This window comes from Dendrobates tinctorius, unplaced genomic scaffold (assembly GCF_039654945.1).
Source record: "Dendrobates tinctorius isolate UK_male_01 unplaced genomic scaffold, ASM3965494v1 ptg000184l, whole genome shotgun sequence".
Classification (NCBI taxonomy): Eukaryota; Metazoa; Chordata; class Amphibia; order Anura; family Dendrobatidae; genus Dendrobates; species Dendrobates tinctorius.
Genome location: NW_027361851.1, coordinates 18341621 through 18363062, shown reverse-complemented (window position 1 = coordinate 18363062; position 21442 = coordinate 18341621). Strand labels below are relative to the sequence as shown.

General features: G+C 35.9%; 14 non-coding genes across 14 annotated transcripts; all 14 read left to right on the top strand.

Moving 5' to 3' along the window:
- The first annotated feature begins 20 nt into the window (after window positions 1-20).
- On the top strand, window positions 21-103 carry TRNAL-CAG (transfer RNA leucine (anticodon CAG)). Its single transcript has one exon. It is a non-coding gene; the product is annotated as a tRNA-Leu (tRNA).
- Window positions 104-2026: 1923 nt separating this feature from the next.
- On the top strand, window positions 2027-2109 carry TRNAL-CAG (transfer RNA leucine (anticodon CAG)). The gene has a single exon. It is a non-coding gene; the product is annotated as a tRNA-Leu (tRNA).
- Window positions 2110-4032: 1923 nt separating this feature from the next.
- TRNAL-CAG (transfer RNA leucine (anticodon CAG)) lies at window positions 4033-4115 on the top strand. The gene has a single exon. It is a non-coding gene; the product is annotated as a tRNA-Leu (tRNA).
- A 1923-nt stretch (window positions 4116-6038) lies between these two features.
- On the top strand, window positions 6039-6121 carry TRNAL-CAG (transfer RNA leucine (anticodon CAG)). Its single transcript has one exon. It is a non-coding gene; the product is annotated as a tRNA-Leu (tRNA).
- Window positions 6122-8044: 1923 nt separating this feature from the next.
- Window positions 8045-8127, top strand: TRNAL-CAG (transfer RNA leucine (anticodon CAG)). Its single transcript has one exon. It is a non-coding gene; the product is annotated as a tRNA-Leu (tRNA).
- Window positions 8128-8994: 867 nt separating this feature from the next.
- On the top strand, window positions 8995-9067 carry TRNAF-GAA (transfer RNA phenylalanine (anticodon GAA)). Its single transcript has one exon. It is a non-coding gene; the product is annotated as a tRNA-Phe (tRNA).
- Window positions 9068-10062: 995 nt separating this feature from the next.
- Window positions 10063-10145, top strand: TRNAL-CAG (transfer RNA leucine (anticodon CAG)). Its single transcript has one exon. It is a non-coding gene; the product is annotated as a tRNA-Leu (tRNA).
- A 3929-nt stretch (window positions 10146-14074) lies between these two features.
- On the top strand, window positions 14075-14157 carry TRNAL-CAG (transfer RNA leucine (anticodon CAG)). The gene has a single exon. It is a non-coding gene; the product is annotated as a tRNA-Leu (tRNA).
- A 1923-nt stretch (window positions 14158-16080) lies between these two features.
- Window positions 16081-16163, top strand: TRNAL-CAG (transfer RNA leucine (anticodon CAG)). Its single transcript has one exon. It is a non-coding gene; the product is annotated as a tRNA-Leu (tRNA).
- An 830-nt stretch (window positions 16164-16993) lies between these two features.
- TRNAF-GAA (transfer RNA phenylalanine (anticodon GAA)) lies at window positions 16994-17066 on the top strand. The gene has a single exon. It is a non-coding gene; the product is annotated as a tRNA-Phe (tRNA).
- A 995-nt stretch (window positions 17067-18061) lies between these two features.
- Window positions 18062-18144, top strand: TRNAL-CAG (transfer RNA leucine (anticodon CAG)). The gene has a single exon. It is a non-coding gene; the product is annotated as a tRNA-Leu (tRNA).
- An 867-nt stretch (window positions 18145-19011) lies between these two features.
- TRNAF-GAA (transfer RNA phenylalanine (anticodon GAA)) lies at window positions 19012-19084 on the top strand. Its single transcript has one exon. It is a non-coding gene; the product is annotated as a tRNA-Phe (tRNA).
- A 995-nt stretch (window positions 19085-20079) lies between these two features.
- On the top strand, window positions 20080-20162 carry TRNAL-CAG (transfer RNA leucine (anticodon CAG)). The gene has a single exon. It is a non-coding gene; the product is annotated as a tRNA-Leu (tRNA).
- Window positions 20163-21029: 867 nt separating this feature from the next.
- TRNAF-GAA (transfer RNA phenylalanine (anticodon GAA)) lies at window positions 21030-21102 on the top strand. The gene has a single exon. It is a non-coding gene; the product is annotated as a tRNA-Phe (tRNA).
- Window positions 21103-21442: the final 340 nt, after the last annotated feature.

The following is a 21442-nucleotide window of genomic DNA, read 5'->3' as shown; positions in this document are numbered from 1 at the left end:
AGTTCCAATTGCATATCGAAGTCAGGATGGCCGAGCGGTCTAAGGCGCTGCGTTCAGTTCGCAGTCTTCCCTGGAGGCGTGGGTTCAAATCCCACTTCTGACATCAACATTTAATTTCAAGAAACTTTATCTTCATTTATTGATTAGATGAGGTCAAACAAAACTTAGTAATGTGGTTTTGAAAAATTTCCTGAGAGTCTTTGGAGTGAATCTGAATTTGTCCTCTCAAAAAAGAACTCTAGGAACATCAAACAGGTTTTTTTGTGCATATGTCTGTTGTTCTTTTGGCACTAGAAAAATCCTTTGGACAGTCAATGAGGAGGGACTATTTCACCTCTTTGTGTTCTCTGTCCCTATTAGGGTAGGGAATCAACCTTCTAAAGTGCTGTCATGAAATATATCTAGAAACGGATTTGCTGGTAAGTCTACTTTCATAGTTTTCACCTCATACATCAATAGACCATAACGATACTTAATTAACAAAAACTTAACAAGTAGGTAATCATAGTTTAAAAAATGTGAAATGCCCATGTCCTTCTGACATGTTTCAGCACATTTTGGGACAAATGGTCTCACTTTTAACAATCAATAAAATATTTTCTCTAAATTTTTGTCTCTTTTTTGCTCCAATTGTTTGCATCTCATAAAAAATAAAACTTGATGTAACATTATGCATGCAAATTGTGTTTTATGTGCGACCATGACCTATTCTAGAAGCACAGGGTCAGAATTATACTGGTGCATGGAGACAAACTGAAAATGTAAAAATTCAATGGCAAAATTGCTGTCTTTTTCTACTCATTCACAAATAGTTAATGAATGTTATTAAATATGTACAGCAAAATGGAAGGCGTTTCAAATAGAAATCATGCTTCAAAAAACAGTCAAATGAAAAATTATAATATATCCCTCCAGGTGTGACACTTGACGTTTGCAGAGTGTCAAACCCCCCAGAAAATGTATAGATATGGCCGAAATAGCTCAGTTGGGAGAGCGTTAGACTGAAGATCTAAAGGTCCCGGGTTTCGGCAAAATGCTTTTTCTTCACCGTTTACATTTTAAGGAGATATTAAACAAAGCACATGGACTGATCATGATCAAAAGGCCTAAAAATCTTAACTATCTACAGAAAACAAAATGTTAAAAATTTGAGAAACGGTAACTTTTTCCTTTTGAACACATGAATGTTTTTTAGTAATTTTTCCTCTATTTTGTTTTATTTCAGATTGACTTAGCTGTAAGAGGATTAAAAGGTAACCTGATAGCTGAAACAGACAGCACTTATCAGACACTAGCTGAATGATTATAGTCAGCTTGTTTGACTTTGAAACACTGAGGCATTACTGAGACAAATGTCCTTAAAAAATATGCTGTGGACAAAGTCAAAAAGGCAAAAAACACAAGCTCCACACAGGTCCGTCATCTTTAATTTGAAATATAGGAGGTTTCTACTTTAATGGTGAGACAAAGCATCTACATATTTGACATTGCTCCAGTGAGTAGAGCCCACTTAAAAATGTATGGGTTGCTTGTCTCTGCAAGCAAAAGCTGGGCACTAAACTGGCATACTTGCAATGCTGGATGGTTCAGAGTGAAAACACCTATAGGCTGACAATAGTAATTGCAGGTGTTGATTAACTCATTGTGCAAAATAATTTCTAAAATGTGGTCACTTTGGGAGGTTTTCTGCTGTTTTGGTACTCTGCAAATTTCATCTGCAAGGTATTCCTGCAAAATCTGCATTGCAAAACCCAAATAGGGCTCTTCCTTTCAAAGCCCTGCTGTGTGGCCAAACAGTAGTTTCTGAAGAAATGTGGTGCATCACCGCATTTGTGAGAAATCTAACATTTCTAATATCCAAACAAAATAAATGGAGGTTTAAAAATTAATGCAGACGAAAAGTACGCATATAAAAAATGTTATTTATTGACTTTTTTGGGGTGGTGTGACAAGTTTTTAATCACAAGGGATGGTAACATTTCTGCTGACTAGCATGGAAGGAGTTAAGTTCCAATTGCATATCGAAGTCAGGATGGCCGAGCGGTCTAAGGCGCTGCGTTCAGTTCGCAGTCTTCCCTGGAGGCGTGGGTTCAAATCCCACTTCTGACATCAACATTTAATTTCAAGAAACTTTATCTTCATTTATTGATTAGATGAGGTCAAACAAAACTTAGTAATGTGGTTTTGAAAAATTTCCTGAGAGTCTTTGGAGTGAATCTGAATTTGTCCTCTCAAAAAAGAACTCTAGGAACATCAAACAGGTTTTTTTGTGCATATGTCTGTTGTTCTTTTGGCACTAGAAAAATCCTTTGGACAGTCAATGAGGAGGGACTATTTCACCTCTTTGTGTTCTCTGTCCCTATTAGGGTAGGGAATCAACCTTCTAAAGTGCTGTCATGAAATATATCTAGAAACGGATTTGCTGGTAAGTCTACTTTCATAGTTTTCACCTCATACATCAATAGACCATAACGATACTTAATTAACAAAAACTTAACAAGTAGGTAATCATAGTTTAAAAAATGTGAAATGCCCATGTCCTTCTGACATGTTTCAGCACATTTTGGGACAAATGGTCTCACTTTTAACAATCAATAAAATATTTTCTCTAAATTTTTGTCTCTTTTTTGCTCCAATTGTTTGCATCTCATAAAAAATAAAACTTGATGTAACATTATGCATGCAAATTGTGTTTTATGTGCGACCATGACCTATTCTAGAAGCACAGGGTCAGAATTATACTGGTGCATGGAGACAAACTGAAAATGTAAAAATTCAATGGCAAAATTGCTGTCTTTTTCTACTCATTCACAAATAGTTAATGAATGTTATTAAATATGTACAGCAAAATGGAAGGCGTTTCAAATAGAAATCATGCTTCAAAAAACAGTCAAATGAAAAATTATAATATATCCCTCCAGGTGTGACACTTGACATTTGCAGAGTGTCAAACCCCCCAGAAAATGTATAGATATGGCCGAAATAGCTCAGTTGGGAGAGCGTTAGACTGAAGATCTAAAGGTCCCGGGTTTCGGCAAAATGCTTTTTCTTCACCGTTTACATTTTAAGGAGATATTAAACAAAGCACATGGACTGATCATGATCAAAAGGCCTAAAAATCTTAACTATCTACAGAAAACAAAATGTTAAAAATTTGAGAAACGGTAACTTTTTCCTTTTGAACACATGAATGTTTTTTAGTAATTTTTCCTCTATTTTGTTTTATTTCAGATTGACTTAGCTGTAAGAGGATTAAAAGGTAACCTGATAGCTGAAACAGACAGCACTTATCAGACACTAGCTGAATGATTATAGTCAGCTTGTTTGACTTTGAAACACTGAGGCATTACTGAGACAAATGTCCTTAAAAAATATGCTGTGGACAAAGTCAAAAAGGCAAAAAACACAAGCTCCACACAGGTCCGTCATCTTTAATTTGAAATATAGGAGGTTTCTACTTTAATGGTGAGACAAAGCATCTACATATTTGACATTGCTCCAGTGAGTAGAGCCCACTTAAAAATGTATGGGTTGCTTGTCTCTGCAAGCAAAAGCTGGGCACTAAACTGGCATACTTGCAATGCTGGATGGTTCAGAGTGAAAACACCTATAGGCTGACAATAGTAATTGCAGGTGTTGATTAACTCATTGTGCAAAATAATTTCTAAAATGTGGTCACTTTGGGAGGTTTTCTGCTGTTTTGGTACTCTGCAAATTTCATCTGCAAGGTATTCCTGCAAAATCTGCATTGCAAAACCCAAATAGGGCTCTTCCTTTCAAAGCCCTGCTGTGTGGCCAAACAGTAGTTTCTGAAGAAATGTGGTGCATCACCGCATTTGTGAGAAATCTAACATTTCTAATATCCAAACAAAATAAATGGAGGTTTAAAAATTAATGCAGACGAAAAGTACGCATATAAAAAATGTTATTTATTGACTTTTTTGGGGTGGTGTGACAAGTTTTTAATCACAAGGGATGGTAACATTTCTGCTGACTAGCATGGAAGGAGTTAAGTTCCAATTGCATATCGAAGTCAGGATGGCCGAGCGGTCTAAGGCGCTGCGTTCAGTTCGCAGTCTTCCCTGGAGGCGTGGGTTCAAATCCCACTTCTGACATCAACATTTAATTTCAAGAAACTTTATCTTCATTTATTGATTAGATGAGGTCAAACAAAACTTAGTAATGTGGTTTTGAAAAATTTCCTGAGAGTCTTTGGAGTGAATCTGAATTTGTCCTCTCAAAAAAGAACTCTAGGAACATCAAACAGGTTTTTTTGTGCATATGTCTGTTGTTCTTTTGGCACTAGAAAAATCCTTTGGACAGTCAATGAGGAGGGACTATTTCACCTCTTTGTGTTCTCTGTCCCTATTAGGGTAGGGAATCAACCTTCTAAAGTGCTGTCATGAAATATATCTAGAAACGGATTTGCTGGTAAGTCTACTTTCATAGTTTTCACCTCATACATCAATAGACCATAACGATACTTAATTAACAAAAACTTAACAAGTAGGTAATCATAGTTTAAAAAATGTGAAATGCCCATGTCCTTCTGACATGTTTCAGCACATTTTGGGACAAATGGTCTCACTTTTAACAATCAATAAAATATTTTCTCTAAATTTTTGTCTCTTTTTTGCTCCAATTGTTTGCATCTCATAAAAAATAAAACTTGATGTAACATTATGCATGCAAATTGTGTTTTATGTGCGACCATGACCTATTCTAGAAGCACAGGGTCAGAATTATACTGGTGCATGGAGACAAACTGAAAATGTAAAAATTCAATGGCAAAATTGCTGTCTTTTTCTACTCATTCACAAATAGTTAATGAATGTTATTAAATATGTACAGCAAAATGGAAGGCGTTTCAAATAGAAATCATGCTTCAAAAAACAGTCAAATGAAAAATTATAATATATCCCTCCAGGTGTGACACTTGACATTTGCAGAGTGTCAAACCCCCCAGAAAATGTATAGATATGGCCGAAATAGCTCAGTTGGGAGAGCGTTAGACTGAAGATCTAAAGGTCCCGGGTTTCGGCAAAATGCTTTTTCTTCACCGTTTACATTTTAAGGAGATATTAAACAAAGCACATGGACTGATCATGATCAAAAGGCCTAAAAATCTTAACTATCTACAGAAAACAAAATGTTAAAAATTTGAGAAACGGTAACTTTTTCCTTTTGAACACATGAATGTTTTTTAGTAATTTTTCCTCTATTTTGTTTTATTTCAGATTGACTTAGCTGTAAGAGGATTAAAAGGTAACCTGATAGCTGAAACAGACAGCACTTATCAGACACTAGCTGAATGATTATAGTCAGCTTGTTTGACTTTGAAACACTGAGGCATTACTGAGACAAATGTCCTTAAAAAATATGCTGTGGACAAAGTCAAAAAGGCAAAAAACACAAGCTCCACACAGGTCCGTCATCTTTAATTTGAAATATAGGAGGTTTCTACTTTAATGGTGAGACAAAGCATCTACATATTTGACATTGCTCCAGTGAGTAGAGCCCACTTAAAAATGTATGGGTTGCTTGTCTCTGCAAGCAAAAGCTGGGCACTAAACTGGCATACTTGCAATGCTGGATGGTTCAGAGTGAAAACACCTATAGGCTGACAATAGTAATTGCAGGTGTTGATTAACTCATTGTGCAAAATAATTTCTAAAATGTGGTCACTTTGGGAGGTTTTCTGCTGTTTTGGTACTCTGCAAATTTCATCTGCAAGGTATTCCTGCAAAATCTGCATTGCAAAACCCAAATAGGGCTCTTCCTTTCAAAGCCCTGCTGTGTGGCCAAACAGTAGTTTCTGAAGAAATGTGGTGCATCACCGCATTTGTGAGAAATCTAACATTTCTAATATCCAAACAAAATAAATGGAGGTTTAAAAATTAATGCAGACGAAAAGTACGCATATAAAAAATGTTATTTATTGACTTTTTTGGGGTGGTGTGACAAGTTTTTAATCACAAGGGATGGTAACATTTCTGCTGACTAGCATGGAAGGAGTTAAGTTCCAATTGCATATCGAAGTCAGGATGGCCGAGCGGTCTAAGGCGCTGCGTTCAGTTCGCAGTCTTCCCTGGAGGCGTGGGTTCAAATCCCACTTCTGACATCAACATTTAATTTCAAGAAACTTTATCTTCATTTATTGATTAGATGAGGTCAAACAAAACTTAGTAATGTGGTTTTGAAAAATTTCCTGAGAGTCTTTGGAGTGAATCTGAATTTGTCCTCTCAAAAAAGAACTCTAGGAACATCAAACAGGTTTTTTTGTGCATATGTCTGTTGTTCTTTTGGCACTAGAAAAATCCTTTGGACAGTCAATGAGGAGGGACTATTTCACCTCTTTGTGTTCTCTGTCCCTATTAGGGTAGGGAATCAACCTTCTAAAGTGCTGTCATGAAATATATCTAGAAACGGATTTGCTGGTAAGTCTACTTTCATAGTTTTCACCTCATACATCAATAGACCATAACGATACTTAATTAACAAAAACTTAACAAGTAGGTAATCATAGTTTAAAAAATGTGAAATGCCCATGTCCTTCTGACATGTTTCAGCACATTTTGGGACAAATGGTCTCACTTTTAACAATCAATAAAATATTTTCTCTAAATTTTTGTCTCTTTTTTGCTCCAATTGTTTGCATCTCATAAAAAATAAAACTTGATGTAACATTATGCATGCAAATTGTGTTTTATGTGCGACCATGACCTATTCTAGAAGCACAGGGTCAGAATTATACTGGTGCATGGAGACAAACTGAAAATGTAAAAATTCAATGGCAAAATTGCTGTCTTTTTCTACTCATTCACAAATAGTTAATGAATGTTATTAAATATGTACAGCAAAATGGAAGGCGTTTCAAATAGAAATCATGCTTCAAAAAACAGTCAAATGAAAAATTATAATATATCCCTCCAGGTGTGACACTTGACATTTGCAGAGTGTCAAACCCCCCAGAAAATGTATAGATATGGCCGAAATAGCTCAGTTGGGAGAGCGTTAGACTGAAGATCTAAAGGTCCCGGGTTTCGGCAAAATGCTTTTTCTTCACCGTTTACATTTTAAGGAGATATTAAACAAAGCACATGGACTGATCATGATCAAAAGGCCTAAAAATCTTAACTATCTACAGAAAACAAAATGTTAAAAATTTGAGAAACGGTAACTTTTTCCTTTTGAACACATGAATGTTTTTTAGTAATTTTTCCTCTATTTTGTTTTATTTCAGATTGACTTAGCTGTAAGAGGATTAAAAGGTAACCTGATAGCTGAAACAGACAGCACTTATCAGACACTAGCTGAATGATTATAGTCAGCTTGTTTGACTTTGAAACACTGAGGCATTACTGAGACAAATGTCCTTAAAAAATATGCTGTGGACAAAGTCAAAAAGGCAAAAAACACAAGCTCCACACAGGTCCGTCATCTTTAATTTGAAATATAGGAGGTTTCTACTTTAATGGTGAGACAAAGCATCTACATATTTGACATTGCTCCAGTGAGTAGAGCCCACTTAAAAATGTATGGGTTGCTTGTCTCTGCAAGCAAAAGCTGGGCACTAAACTGGCATACTTGCAATGCTGGATGGTTCAGAGTGAAAACACCTATAGGCTGACAATAGTAATTGCAGGTGTTGATTAACTCATTGTGCAAAATAATTTCTAAAATGTGGTCACTTTGGGAGGTTTTCTGCTGTTTTGGTACTCTGCAAATTTCATCTGCAAGGTATTCCTGCAAAATCTGCATTGCAAAACCCAAATAGGGCTCTTCCTTTCAAAGCCCTGCTGTGTGGCCAAACAGTAGTTTCTGAAGAAATGTGGTGCATCACCGCATTTGTGAGAAATCTAACATTTCTAATATCCAAACAAAATAAATGGAGGTTTAAAAATTAATGCAGACGAAAAGTACGCATATAAAAAATGTTATTTATTGACTTTTTTGGGGTGGTGTGACAAGTTTTTAATCACAAGGGATGGTAACATTTCTGCTGACTAGCATGGAAGGAGTTAAGTTCCAATTGCATATCGAAGTCAGGATGGCCGAGCGGTCTAAGGCGCTGCGTTCAGTTCGCAGTCTTCCCTGGAGGCGTGGGTTCAAATCCCACTTCTGACATCAACATTTAATTTCAAGAAACTTTATCTTCATTTATTGATTAGATGAGGTCAAACAAAACTTAGTAATGTGGTTTTGAAAAATTTCCTGAGAGTCTTTGGAGTGAATCTGAATTTGTCCTCTCAAAAAAGAACTCTAGGAACATCAAACAGGTTTTTTTGTGCATATGTCTGTTGTTCTTTTGGCACTAGAAAAATCCTTTGGACAGTCAATGAGGAGGGACTATTTCACCTCTTTGTGTTCTCTGTCCCTATTAGGGTAGGGAATCAACCTTCTAAAGTGCTGTCATGAAATATATCTAGAAACGGATTTGCTGGTAAGTCTACTTTCATAGTTTTCACCTCATACATCAATAGACCATAACGATACTTAATTAACAAAAACTTAACAAGTAGGTAATCATAGTTTAAAAAATGTGAAATGCCCATGTCCTTCTGACATGTTTCAGCACATTTTGGGACAAATGGTCTCACTTTTAACAATCAATAAAATATTTTCTCTAAATTTTTGTCTCTTTTTTGCTCCAATTGTTTGCATCTCATAAAAAATAAAACTTGATGTAACATTATGCATGCAAATTGTGTTTTATGTGCGACCATGACCTATTCTAGAAGCACAGGGTCAGAATTATACTGGTGCATGGAGACAAACTGAAAATGTAAAAATTCAATGGCAAAATTGCTGTCTTTTTCTACTCATTCACAAATAGTTAATGAATGTTATTAAATATGTACAGCAAAATGGAAGGCGTTTCAAATAGAAATCATGCTTCAAAAAACAGTCAAATGAAAAATTATAATATATCCCTCCAGGTGTGACACTTGACATTTGCAGAGTGTCAAACCCCCCAGAAAATGTATAGATATGGCCGAAATAGCTCAGTTGGGAGAGCGTTAGACTGAAGATCTAAAGGTCCCTGGTCCAATCCCGGGTTTCGGCAAAATGCTTTTTCTTCACCGTTTACATTTTAAGGAGATATTAAACAAAGCACATGGAGTGATCATGATCAAAAGGCCTAAAAATCTTAACTATCTACAGAAAACAAAATGTTAAAAATTTGAGAAACGGTAACTTTTTCCTTTTGAACACATGAATGTTTTTTAGTAATTTTTCCTTTATTTTGTTTTATTTCAGATTGACTTAGCTGTAAGAGGATTAAAAGGTAACCTGATAGCTGAAACAGACAGCACTTATCAGACATTAGCTGAATGATTATAGTCAGCTTGTTTGACTTTGAAACACTGAGGCATTACTGAGACAAATGTCCTTAAAAAATATGCTGTGGACAAAGTCAAAAAGGCAAAAAACACAAGCTCCACACAGGTCCGTCATCTTTAATTTGAAATATAGGAGGTTTCTACTTTAATGGTGAGACAAAGCATCTACATATTTGACATTGCTCCAGTGAGTAGAGCCCACTTAAAAATGTATGGGTTGCTTGTCTCTGCAAGCAAAAGCTGGGCACTAAACTGGCATACTTGCAATGCTGGATGGTTCAGAGTGAAAACACCTATAGGCTGACAATAGTAATTGCAGGTGTTGATTAACTCATTGTGCAAAATAATTTCTAAAATGTGGTCACTTTGGGAGGTTTTCTGCTGTTTTGGTACTCTGCAAATTTCATCTGCAAGGTATTCCTGCAAAATCTGCATTGCAAAACCCAAATAGGGCTCTTCCTTTCAAAGCCCTGCTGTGTGGCCAAACAGTAGTTTCTGAAGAAATGTGGTGCATCACCGCATTTGTGAGAAATCTAACATTTCTAATATCCAAACAAAATAAATGGAGGTTTAAAAATTAATGCAGACGAAAAGTACGCATATAAAAAATGTTATTTATTGACTTTTTTGGGGTGGTGTGACAAGTTTTTAATCACAAGGGATGGTAACATTTCTGCTGACTAGCATGGAAGGAGTTAAGTTCCAATTGCATATCGAAGTCAGGATGGCCGAGCGGTCTAAGGCGCTGCGTTCAGTTCGCAGTCTTCCCTGGAGGCGTGGGTTCAAATCCCACTTCTGACATCAACATTTAATTTCAAGAAACTTTATCTTCATTTATTGATTAGATGAGGTCAAACAAAACTTAGTAATGTGGTTTTGAAAAATTTCCTGAGAGTCTTTGGAGTGAATCTGAATTTGTCCTCTCAAAAAAGAACTCTAGGAACATCAAACAGGTTTTTTTGTGCATATGTCTGTTGTTCTTTTGGCACTAGAAAAATCCTTTGGACAGTCAATGAGGAGGGACTATTTCACCTCTTTGTGTTCTCTGTCCCTATTAGGGTAGGGAATCAACCTTCTAAAGTGCTGTCATGAAATATATCTAGAAACGGATTTGCTGGTAAGTCTACTTTCATAGTTTTCACCTCATACATCAATAGACCATAACGATACTTAATTAACAAAAACTTAACAAGTAGGTAATCATAGTTTAAAAAATGTGAAATGCCCATGTCCTTCTGACATGTTTCAGCACATTTTGGGACAAATGGTCTCACTTTTAACAATCAATAAAATATTTTCTCTAAATTTTTGTCTCTTTTTTGCTCCAATTGTTTGCATCTCATAAAAAATAAAACTTGATGTAACATTATGCATGCAAATTGTGTTTTATGTGCGACCATGACCTATTCTAGAAGCACAGGGTCAGAATTATACTGGTGCATGGAGACAAACTGAAAATGTAAAAATTCAATGGCAAAATTGCTGTCTTTTTCTACTCATTCACAAATAGTTAATGAATGTTATTAAATATGTACAGCAAAATGGAAGGCGTTTCAAATAGAAATCATGCTTCAAAAAACAGTCAAATGAAAAATTATAATATATCCCTCCAGGTGTGACACTTGACGTTTGCAGAGTGTCAAACCCCCCAGAAAATGTATAGATATGGCCGAAATAGCTCAGTTGGGAGAGCGTTAGACTGAAGATCTAAAGGTCCCGGGTTTCGGCAAAATGCTTTTTCTTCACCGTTTACATTTTAAGGAGATATTAAACAAAGCACATGGACTGATCATGATCAAAAGGCCTAAAAATCTTAACTATCTACAGAAAACAAAATGTTAAAAATTTGAGAAACGGTAACTTTTTCCTTTTGAACACATGAATGTTTTTTAGTAATTTTTCCTCTATTTTGTTTTATTTCAGATTGACTTAGCTGTAAGAGGATTAAAAGGTAACCTGATAGCTGAAACAGACAGCACTTATCAGACACTAGCTGAATGATTATAGTCAGCTTGTTTGACTTTGAAACACTGAGGCATTACTGAGACAAATGTCCTTAAAAAATATGCTGTGGACAAAGTCAAAAAGGCAAAAAACACAAGCTCCACACAGGTCCGTCATCTTTAATTTGAAATATAGGAGGTTTCTACTTTAATGGTGAGACAAAGCATCTACATATTTGACATTGCTCCAGTGAGTAGAGCCCACTTAAAAATGTATGGGTTGCTTGTCTCTGCAAGCAAAAGCTGGGCACTAAACTGGCATACTTGCAATGCTGGATGGTTCAGAGTGAAAACACCTATAGGCTGACAATAGTAATTGCAGGTGTTGATTAACTCATTGTGCAAAATAATTTCTAAAATGTGGTCACTTTGGGAGGTTTTCTGCTGTTTTGGTACTCTGCAAATTTCATCTGCAAGGTATTCCTGCAAAATCTGCATTGCAAAACCCAAATAGGGCTCTTCCTTTCAAAGCCCTGCTGTGTGGCCAAACAGTAGTTTCTGAAGAAATGTGGTGCATCACCGCATTTGTGAGAAATCTAACATTTCTAATATCCAAACAAAATAAATGGAGGTTTAAAAATTAATGCAGACGAAAAGTACGCATATAAAAAATGTTATTTATTGACTTTTTTGGGGTGGTGTGACAAGTTTTTAATCACAAGGGATGGTAACATTTCTGCTGACTAGCATGGAAGGAGTTAAGTTCCAATTGCATATCGAAGTCAGGATGGCCGAGCGGTCTAAGGCGCTGCTTTCAGTTCGCAGTCTTCCCTGGAGGCGTGGGTTCAAATCCCACTTCTGACATCAACATTTAATTTCAAGAAACTTTATCTTCATTTATTGATTAGATGAGGTCAAACAAAACTTAGTAATGTGGTTTTGAAAAATTTCCTGAGAGTCTTTGGAGTGAATCTGAATTTGTCCTCTCAAAAAAGAACTCTAGGAACATCAAACAGGTTTTTTTGTGCATATGTCTGTTGTTCTTTTGGCACTAGAAAAATCCTTTGGACAGTCAATGAGGAGGGACTATTTCACCTCTTTGTGTTCTCTGTCCCTATTAGGGTAGGGAATCAACCTTCTAAAGTGCTGTCATGAAATATATCTAGAAACGGATTTGCTGGTAAGTCTACTTTCATAGTTTTCACCTCATACATCAATAGACCATAACGATACTTAATTAACAAAAACTTAACAAGTAGGTAATCATAGTTTAAAAAATGTGAAATGCCCATGTCCTTCTGACATGTTTCAGCACATTTTGGGACAAATGGTCTCACTTTTAACAATCAATAAAATATTTTCTCTAAATTTTTGTCTCTTTTTTGCTCCAATTGTTTGCATCTCATAAAAAATAAAACTTGATGTAACATTATGCATGCAAATTGTGTTTTATGTGCGACCATGACCTATTCTAGAAGCACAGGGTCAGAATTATACTGGTGCATGGAGACAAACTGAAAATGTAAAAATTCAATGGCAAAATTGCTGTCTTTTTCTACTCATTCACAAATAGTTAATGAATGTTATTAAATATGTACAGCAAAATGGAAGGCGTTTCAAATAGAAATCATGCTTCAAAAAACAGTCAAATGAAAAATTATAATATATCCCTCCAGGTGTGACACTTGACATTTGCAGAGTGTCAAACCCCCCAGAAAATGTATAGATATGGCCGAAATAGCTCAGTTGGGAGAGCGTTAGACTGAAGATCTAAAGGTCCCGGGTTTCGGCAAAATGCTTTTTCTTCACCGTTTACATTTTAAGGAGATATTAAACAAAGCACATGGACTGATCATGATCAAAAGGCCTAAAAATCTTAACTATCTACAGAAAACAAAATGTTAAAAATTTGAGAAACGGTAACTTTTTCCTTTTGAACACATGAATGTTTTTTAGTAATTTTTCCTCTATTTTGTTTTATTTCAGATTGACTTAGCTGTAAGAGGATTAAAAGGTAACCTGATAGCTGAAACAGACAGCACTTATCAGACACTAGCTGAATGATTATAGTCAGCTTGTTTGACTTTGAAACACTGAGGCATTACTGAGACAAATGTCCTTAAAAAATATGCTGTGGACAAAGTCAAAAAGGCAAAAAACACAAGCTCCACACAGGTCCGTCATCTTTAATTTGAAATATAGGAGGTTTCTACTTTAATGGTGAGACAAAGCATCTACATATTTGACATTGCTCCAGTGAGTAGAGCCCACTTAAAAATGTATGGGTTGCTTGTCTCTGCAAGCAAAAGCTGGGCACTAAACTGGCATACTTGCAATGCTGGATGGTTCAGAGTGAAAACACCTATAGGCTGACAATAGTAATTGCAGGTGTTGATTAACTCATTGTGCAAAATAATTTCTAAAATGTGGTCACTTTGGGAGGTTTTCTGCTGTTTTGGTACTCTGCAAATTTCATCTGCAAGGTATTCCTGCAAAATCTGCATTGCAAAACCCAAATAGGGCTCTTCCTTTCAAAGCCCTGCTGTGTGGCCAAACAGTAGTTTCTGAAGAAATGTGGTGCATCACCGCATTTGTGAGAAATCTAACATTTCTAATATCCAAACAAAATAAATGGAGGTTTAAAAATTAATGCAGACGAAAAGTACGCATATAAAAAATGTTATTTATTGACTTTTTTGGGGTGGTGTGACAAGTTTTTAATCACAAGGGATGGTAACATTTCTGCTGACTAGCATGGAAGGAGTTAAGTTCCAATTGCATATCGAAGTCAGGATGGCCGAGCGGTCTAAGGCGCTGCGTTCAGTTCGCAGTCTTCCCTGGAGGCGTGGGTTCAAATCCCACTTCTGACATCAACATTTAATTTCAAGAAACTTTATCTTCATTTATTGATTAGATGAGGTCAAACAAAACTTAGTAATGTGGTTTTGAAAAATTTCCTGAGAGTCTTTGGAGTGAATCTGAATTTGTCCTCTCAAAAAAGAACTCTAGGAACATCAAACAGGTTTTTTTGTGCATATGTCTGTTGTTCTTTTGGCACTAGAAAAATCCTTTGGACAGTCAATGAGGAGGGACTATTTCACCTCTTTGTGTTCTCTGTCCCTATTAGGGTAGGGAATCAACCTTCTAAAGTGCTGTCATGAAATATATCTAGAAACGGATTTGCTGGTAAGTCTACTTTCATAGTTTTCACCTCATACATCAATAGACCATAACGATACTTAATTAACAAAAACTTAACAAGTAGGTAATCATAGTTTAAAAAATGTGAAATGCCCATGTCCTTCTGACATGTTTCAGCACATTTTGGGACAAATGGTCTCACTTTTAACAATCAATAAAATATTTTCTCTAAATTTTTGTCTCTTTTTTGCTCCAATTGTTTGCATCTCATAAAAAATAAAACTTGATGTAACATTATGCATGCAAATTGTGTTTTATGTGCGACCATGACCTATTCTAGAAGCACAGGGTCAGAATTATACTGGTGCATGGAGACAAACTGAAAATGTAAAAATTCAATGGCAAAATTGCTGTCTTTTTCTACTCATTCACAAATAGTTAATGAATGTTATTAAATATGTACAGCAAAATGGAAGGCGTTTCAAATAGAAATCATGCTTCAAAAAACAGTCAAATGAAAAATTATAATATATCCCTCCAGGTGTGACACTTGACATTTGCAGAGTGTCAAACCCCCCAGAAAATGTATAGATATGGCCGAAATAGCTCAGTTGGGAGAGCGTTAGACTGAAGATCTAAAGGTCCCGGGTTTCGGCAAAATGCTTTTTCTTCACCGTTTACATTTTAAGGAGATATTAAACAAAGCACATGGACTGATCATGATCAAAAGGCCTAAAAATCTTAACTATCTACAGAAAACAAAATGTTAAAAATTTGAGAAACGGTAACTTTTTCCTTTTGAACACATGAATGTTTTTTAGTAATTTTTCCTCTATTTTGTTTTATTTCAGATTGACTTAGCTGTAAGAGGATTAAAAGGTAACCTGATAGCTGAAACAGACAGCACTTATCAGACACTAGCTGAATGATTATAGTCAGCTTGTTTGACTTTGAAACACTGAGGCATTACTGAGACAAATGTCCTTAAAAAATATGCTGTGGACAAAGTCAAAAAGGCAAAAAACACAAGCTCCACACAGGTCCGTCATCTTTAATTTGAAATATAGGAGGTTTCTACTTTAATGGTGAGACAAAGCATCTACATATTTGACATTGCTCCAGTGAGTAGAGCCCACTTAAAAATGTATGGGTTGCTTGTCTCTGCAAGCAAAAGCTGGGCACTAAACTGGCATACTTGCAATGCTGGATGGTTCAGAGTGAAAACACCTATAGGCTGACAATAGTAATTGCAGGTGTTGATTAACTCATTGTGCAAAATAATTTCTAAAATTTGGTCACTTTGGGAGGTTTTCTGCTGTTTTGGTACTCTGCAAATTTCATCTGCAAGGTATTCCTGCAAAATCTGCATTGCAAAACCCAAATAGGGCTCTTCCTTTCAAAGCCCTGCTGTGTGGCCAAACAGTAGTTTCTGAAGAAATGTGGTGCATCACCGCATTTGTGAGAAATCTAACATTTCTAATATCCAAACAAAATAAATGGAGGTTTAAAAATTAATGCAGACGAAAAGTACGCATATAAAAAATGTTATTTATTGACTTTTTTGGGGTGGTGTGACAAGTTTTTAATCACAAGGGATGGTAACATTTCTGCTGACTAGCATGGAAGGAGTTAAGTTCCAATTGCATATCGAAGTCAGGATGGCCGAGCGGTCTAAGGCGCTGCGTTCAGTTCGCAGTCTTCCCTGGAGGCGTGGGTTCAAATCCCACTTCTGACATCAACATTTAATTTCAAGAAACTTTATCTTCATTTATTGATTAGATGAGGTCAAACAAAACTTAGTAATGTGGTTTTGAAAAATTTCCTGAGAGTCTTTGGAGTGAATCTGAATTTGTCCTCTCAAAAAAGAACTCTAGTTCTTTTGGCACTAGAAAAATCCTTTGGACAGTCAATGAGGAGGGACTATTTCACCTCTTTGTGTTCTCTGTCCCTATTAGGGTAGGGAATCAACCTTCTAAAGTGCTGTCATGAAATATATCTAGAAACGGATTTGCTGGTAAGTCTACTTTCATAGTTTTCACCTCATACATCAATAGACCATAACGATACTTAATTAACAAAAACTTAACAAGTAGGTAATCATAGTTTAAAAAATGTGAAATGCCCATGTCCTTCTGACATGTTTCAGCACATTTTGGGACAAATGGTCTCACTTTTAACAATCAATAAAATATTTTCTCTAAATTTTTGTCTCTTTTTTGCTCCAATTGTTTGCATCTCATAAAAAATAAAACTTGATGTAACATTATGCATGCAAATTGTGTTTTATGTGCGACCATGACCTATTCTAGAAGCACAGGGTCAGAATTATACTGGTGCATGGAGACAAACTGAAAATGTAAAAATTCAATGGCAAAATTGCTGTCTTTTTCTACTCATTCACAAATAGTTAATGAATGTTATTAAATATGTACAGCAAAATGGAAGGCGTTTCAAATAGAAATCATGCTTCAAAAAACAGTCAAATGAAAAATTATAATATATCCCTCCAGGTGTGACACTTGACATTTGCAGAGTGTCAAACCCCCCAGAAAATGTATAGATATGGCCGAAATAGCTCAGTTGGGAGAGCATTAGACTGAAGATCTAAAGGTCCCTGGTCCAATCCCGGGTTTCGGCAAAATGCTTTTTCTTCACCGTTTACATTTTAAGGAGATATTAAACAAAGCACATGGACTGATCATGATCAAAAGGCCTAAAAATCTTAACTATCTACAGAAAACAAAATGTTAAAAATTTGAGAAACGGTAACTTTTTCCTTTTGAACACATGAATGTTTTTTAGTAATTTTTCCTCTATTTTGTTTTATTTCAGATTGACTTAGCTGTAAGAGGATTAAAAGGTAACCTGATAGCTGAAACAGACAGCACTTATCAGACACTAGCTGAATGATTATAGTCAGCTTGTTTGACTTTGAAACACTGAGGCATTACTGAGACAAATGTCCTTAAAAAATATGCTGTGGACAAAGTCAAAAAGGCAAAAAACACAAGCTCCACACAGGTCCGTCATCTTTAATTTGAAATATAGGAGGTTTCTACTTTAATGGTGAGACAAAGCATCTACATATTTGACATTGCTCCAGTGAGTAGAGCCCACTTAAAAATGTATGGGTTGCTTGTCTCTGCAAGCAAAAGCTGGGCACTAAACTGGCATACTTGCAATGCTGGATGGTTCAGAGTGAAAACACCTATAGGCTGACAATAGTAATTGCAGGTGTTGATTAACTCATTGTGCAAAATAATTTCTAAAATGTGGTCACTTTGGGAGGTTTTCTGCTGTTTTGGTACTCTGCAAATTTCATCTGCAAGGTATTCCTGCAAAATCTGCATTGCAAAACCCAAATAGGGCTCTTCCTTTCAAAGCCCTGCTGTGTGGCCAAACAGTAGTTTCTGAAGAAATGTGGTGCATCACCGCATTTGTGAGAAATCTAACATTTCTAATATCCAAACAAAATAAATGGAGGTTTAAAAATTAATGCAGACGAAAAGTACGCATATAAAAAATGTTATTTATTGACTTTTTTGGGGTGGTGTGACAAGTTTTTAATCACAAGGGATGGTAACATTTCTGCTGACTAGCATGGAAGGAGTTAAGTTCCAATTGCATATCGAAGTCAGGATGGCCGAGCGGTCTAAGGCGCTGCGTTCAGTTCGCAGTCTTCCCTGGAGGCGTGGGTTCAAATCCCACTTCTGACATCAACATTTAATTTCAAGAAACTTTATCTTCATTTATTGATTAGATGAGGTCAAACAAAACTTAGTAATGTGGTTTTGAAAAATTTCCTGAGAGTCTTTGGAGTGAATCTGAATTTGTCCTCTCAAAAAAGAACTCTAGGAACATCAAACAGGTTTTTTTGTGCATATGTCTGTTGTTCTTTTGGCACTAGAAAAATCCTTTGGACAGTCAATGAGGAGGGACTATTTCACCTCTTTGTGTTCTCTGTCCCTATTAGGGTAGGGAATCAACCTTCTAAAGTGCTGTCATGAAATATATCTAGAAACGGATTTGCTGGTAAGTCTACTTTCATAGTTTTCACCTCATACATCAATAGACCATAACGATACTTAATTAACAAAAACTTAACAAGTAGGTAATCATAGTTTAAAAAATGTGAAATGCCCATGTCCTTCTGACATGTTTCAGCACATTTTGGGACAAATGGTCTCACTTTTAACAATCAATAAAATATTTTCTCTAAATTTTTGTCTCTTTTTTGCTCCAATTGTTTGCATCTCATAAAAAATAAAACTTGATGTAACATTATGCATGCAAATTGTGTTTTATGTGCGACCATGACCTATTCTAGAAGCACAGGGTCAGAATTATACTGGTGCATGGAGACAAACTGAAAATGTAAAAATTCAATGGCAAAATTGCTGTCTTTTTCTACTCATTCACAAATAGTTAATGAATGTTATTAAATATGTACAGCAAAATGGAAGGCGTTTCAAATAGAAATCATGCTTCAAAAAACAGTCAAATGAAAAATTATAATATATCCCTCCAGGTGTGACACTTGACATTTGCAGAGTGTCAAACCCCCCAGAAAATGTATAGATATGGCCGAAATAGCTCAGTTGGGAGAGCGTTAGACTGAAGATCTAAAGGTCCCTGGTCCAATCCCGGGTTTCGGCAAAATGCTTTTTCTTCACCGTTTACATTTTAAGGAGATATTAAACAAAGCACATGGACTGATCATGATCAAAAGGCCTAAAAATCTTAACTATCTACAGAAAACAAAATGTTAAAAATTTGAGAAACGGTAACTTTTTCCTTTTGAACACATGAATGTTTTTTAGTAATTTTTCCTCTATTTTGTTTTATTTCAGATTGACTTAGCTGTAAGAGGATTAAAAGGTAACCTGATAGCTGAAACAGACAGCACTTATCAGACACTAGCTGAATGATTATAGTCAGCTTGTTTGACTTTGAAACACTGAGGCATTACTGAGACAAATGTCCTTAAAAAATATGCTGTGGACAAAGTCAAAAAGGCAAAAAACACAAGCTCCACACAGGTCCGTCATCTTTAATTTGAAATATAGGAGGTTTCTACTTTAATGGTGAGACAAAGCATCTACATATTTGACATTGCTCCAGTGAGTAGAGCCCACTTAAAAATGTATGGGTTGCTTGTCTCTGCAAGCAAAAGCTGGGCACTAAACTGGCATACTTGCAATGCTGGATGGTTCAGAGTGAAAACACCTATAGGCTGACAATAGTAATTGCAGGTGTTGATTAACTCATTGTGCAAAATAATTTCTAAAATGTGGTCACTTTGGGAGGTTTTCTGCTGTTTTGGTACTCTGCAAATTTCATCTGCAAGGTATTCCTGCAAAATCTGCATTGCAAAACCCAAATAGGGCTCTTCCTTTCAAAGCCCTGCTGTGTGGCCAAACAGTAGTTTCTGAAGAAATGTGGTGCATCACCGCATTTGTGAGAAATCTAACATTTCTAATATCCAAACAAAATAAATGGAGGTTTAAAAATTAATGCAGACGAAAAGTACGCATATAAAAAATGTTATTTATTGACTTTTTTGGGGTGGTGTGACAAGTTTTTAATCACAAGGGATGGTAACATTTCTGCTGACTAGCATGGAAGGAGTTAAGTTCCAATTGCATATCGAAGTCAGGATGGCCGAGCGGTCTAAGGCGCTGCGTTCAGTTCGCAGTCTTCCCTGGAGGCGTGGGTTCAAATCCCACTTCTGACATCAACATTTAATTTCAAGAAACTTTATCTTCATTTATTGATTAGATGAGGTCAAACAAAACTTAGTAATGTGGTTTTGAAAAATTTCCTGAGAGTCTTTGGAGTGAATCTGAATTTGTCCTCTCAAAAAAGAACTCTAGGAACATCAAACAGGTTTTTTTGTGCATATGTCTGTTGTTCTTTTGGCACTAGAAAAATCCTTTGGACAGTCAATGAGGAGGGACTATTTCACCTCTTTGTGTTCTCTGTCCCTATTAGGGTAGGGAATCAACCTTCTAAAGTGCTGTCATGAAATATATCTAGAAACGGATTTGCTGGTAAGTCTACTTTCATAGTTTTCACCTCATACATCAATAGACCATAACGATACTTAATTAACAAAAACTTAACAAGTAGGTAATCATAGTTTAAAAAATGTGAAATGCCCATGTCCTTCTGACATGTTTCAGCACATTTTGGGACAAATGGTCTCACTTTTAACAATCAATAAAATATTTTCTCTAAATTTTTGTCTCTTTTTTGCTCCAATTGTTTGCATCTCATAAAAAATAAAACTTGATGTAACATTATGCATGCAAATTGTGTTTTATGTGCGACCATGACCTATTCTAGAAGCACAGGGTCAGAATTATACTGGTGCATGGAGACAAACTGAAAATGTAAAAATTCAATGGCAAAATTGCTGTCTTTTTCTACTCATTCACAAATAGTTAATGAATGTTATTAAATATGTACAGCAAAATGGAAGGCGTTTCAAATAGAAATCATGCTTCAAAAAACAGTCAAATGAAAAATTATAATATATCCCTCCAGGTGTGACACTTGACATTTGCAGAGTGTCAAACCCCCCAGAAAATGTATAGATATGGCCGAAATAGCTCAGTTGGGAGAGCGTTAGACTGAAGATCTAAAGGTCCCTGGTCCAATCCCGGGTTTCGGCAAAATGCTTTTTCTTCACCGTTTACATTTTAAGGAGATATTAAACAAAGCACATGGACTGATCATGATCAAAAGGCCTAAAAATCTTAACTATCTACAGAAAACAAAATGTTAAAAATTTGAGAAACGGTAACTTTTTCCTTTTGAACACATGAATGTTTTTTAGTAATTTTTCCTCTATTTTGTTTTATTTCAGATTGACTTAGCTGTAAGAGGATTAAAAGGTAACCTGATAGCTGAAACAGACAGCACTTATCAGACACTAGCTGAATGATTATAGTCAGCTTGTTTGACTTTGAAACACTGAGGCATTACTGAGACAAATGTCCTTAAAAAATATGC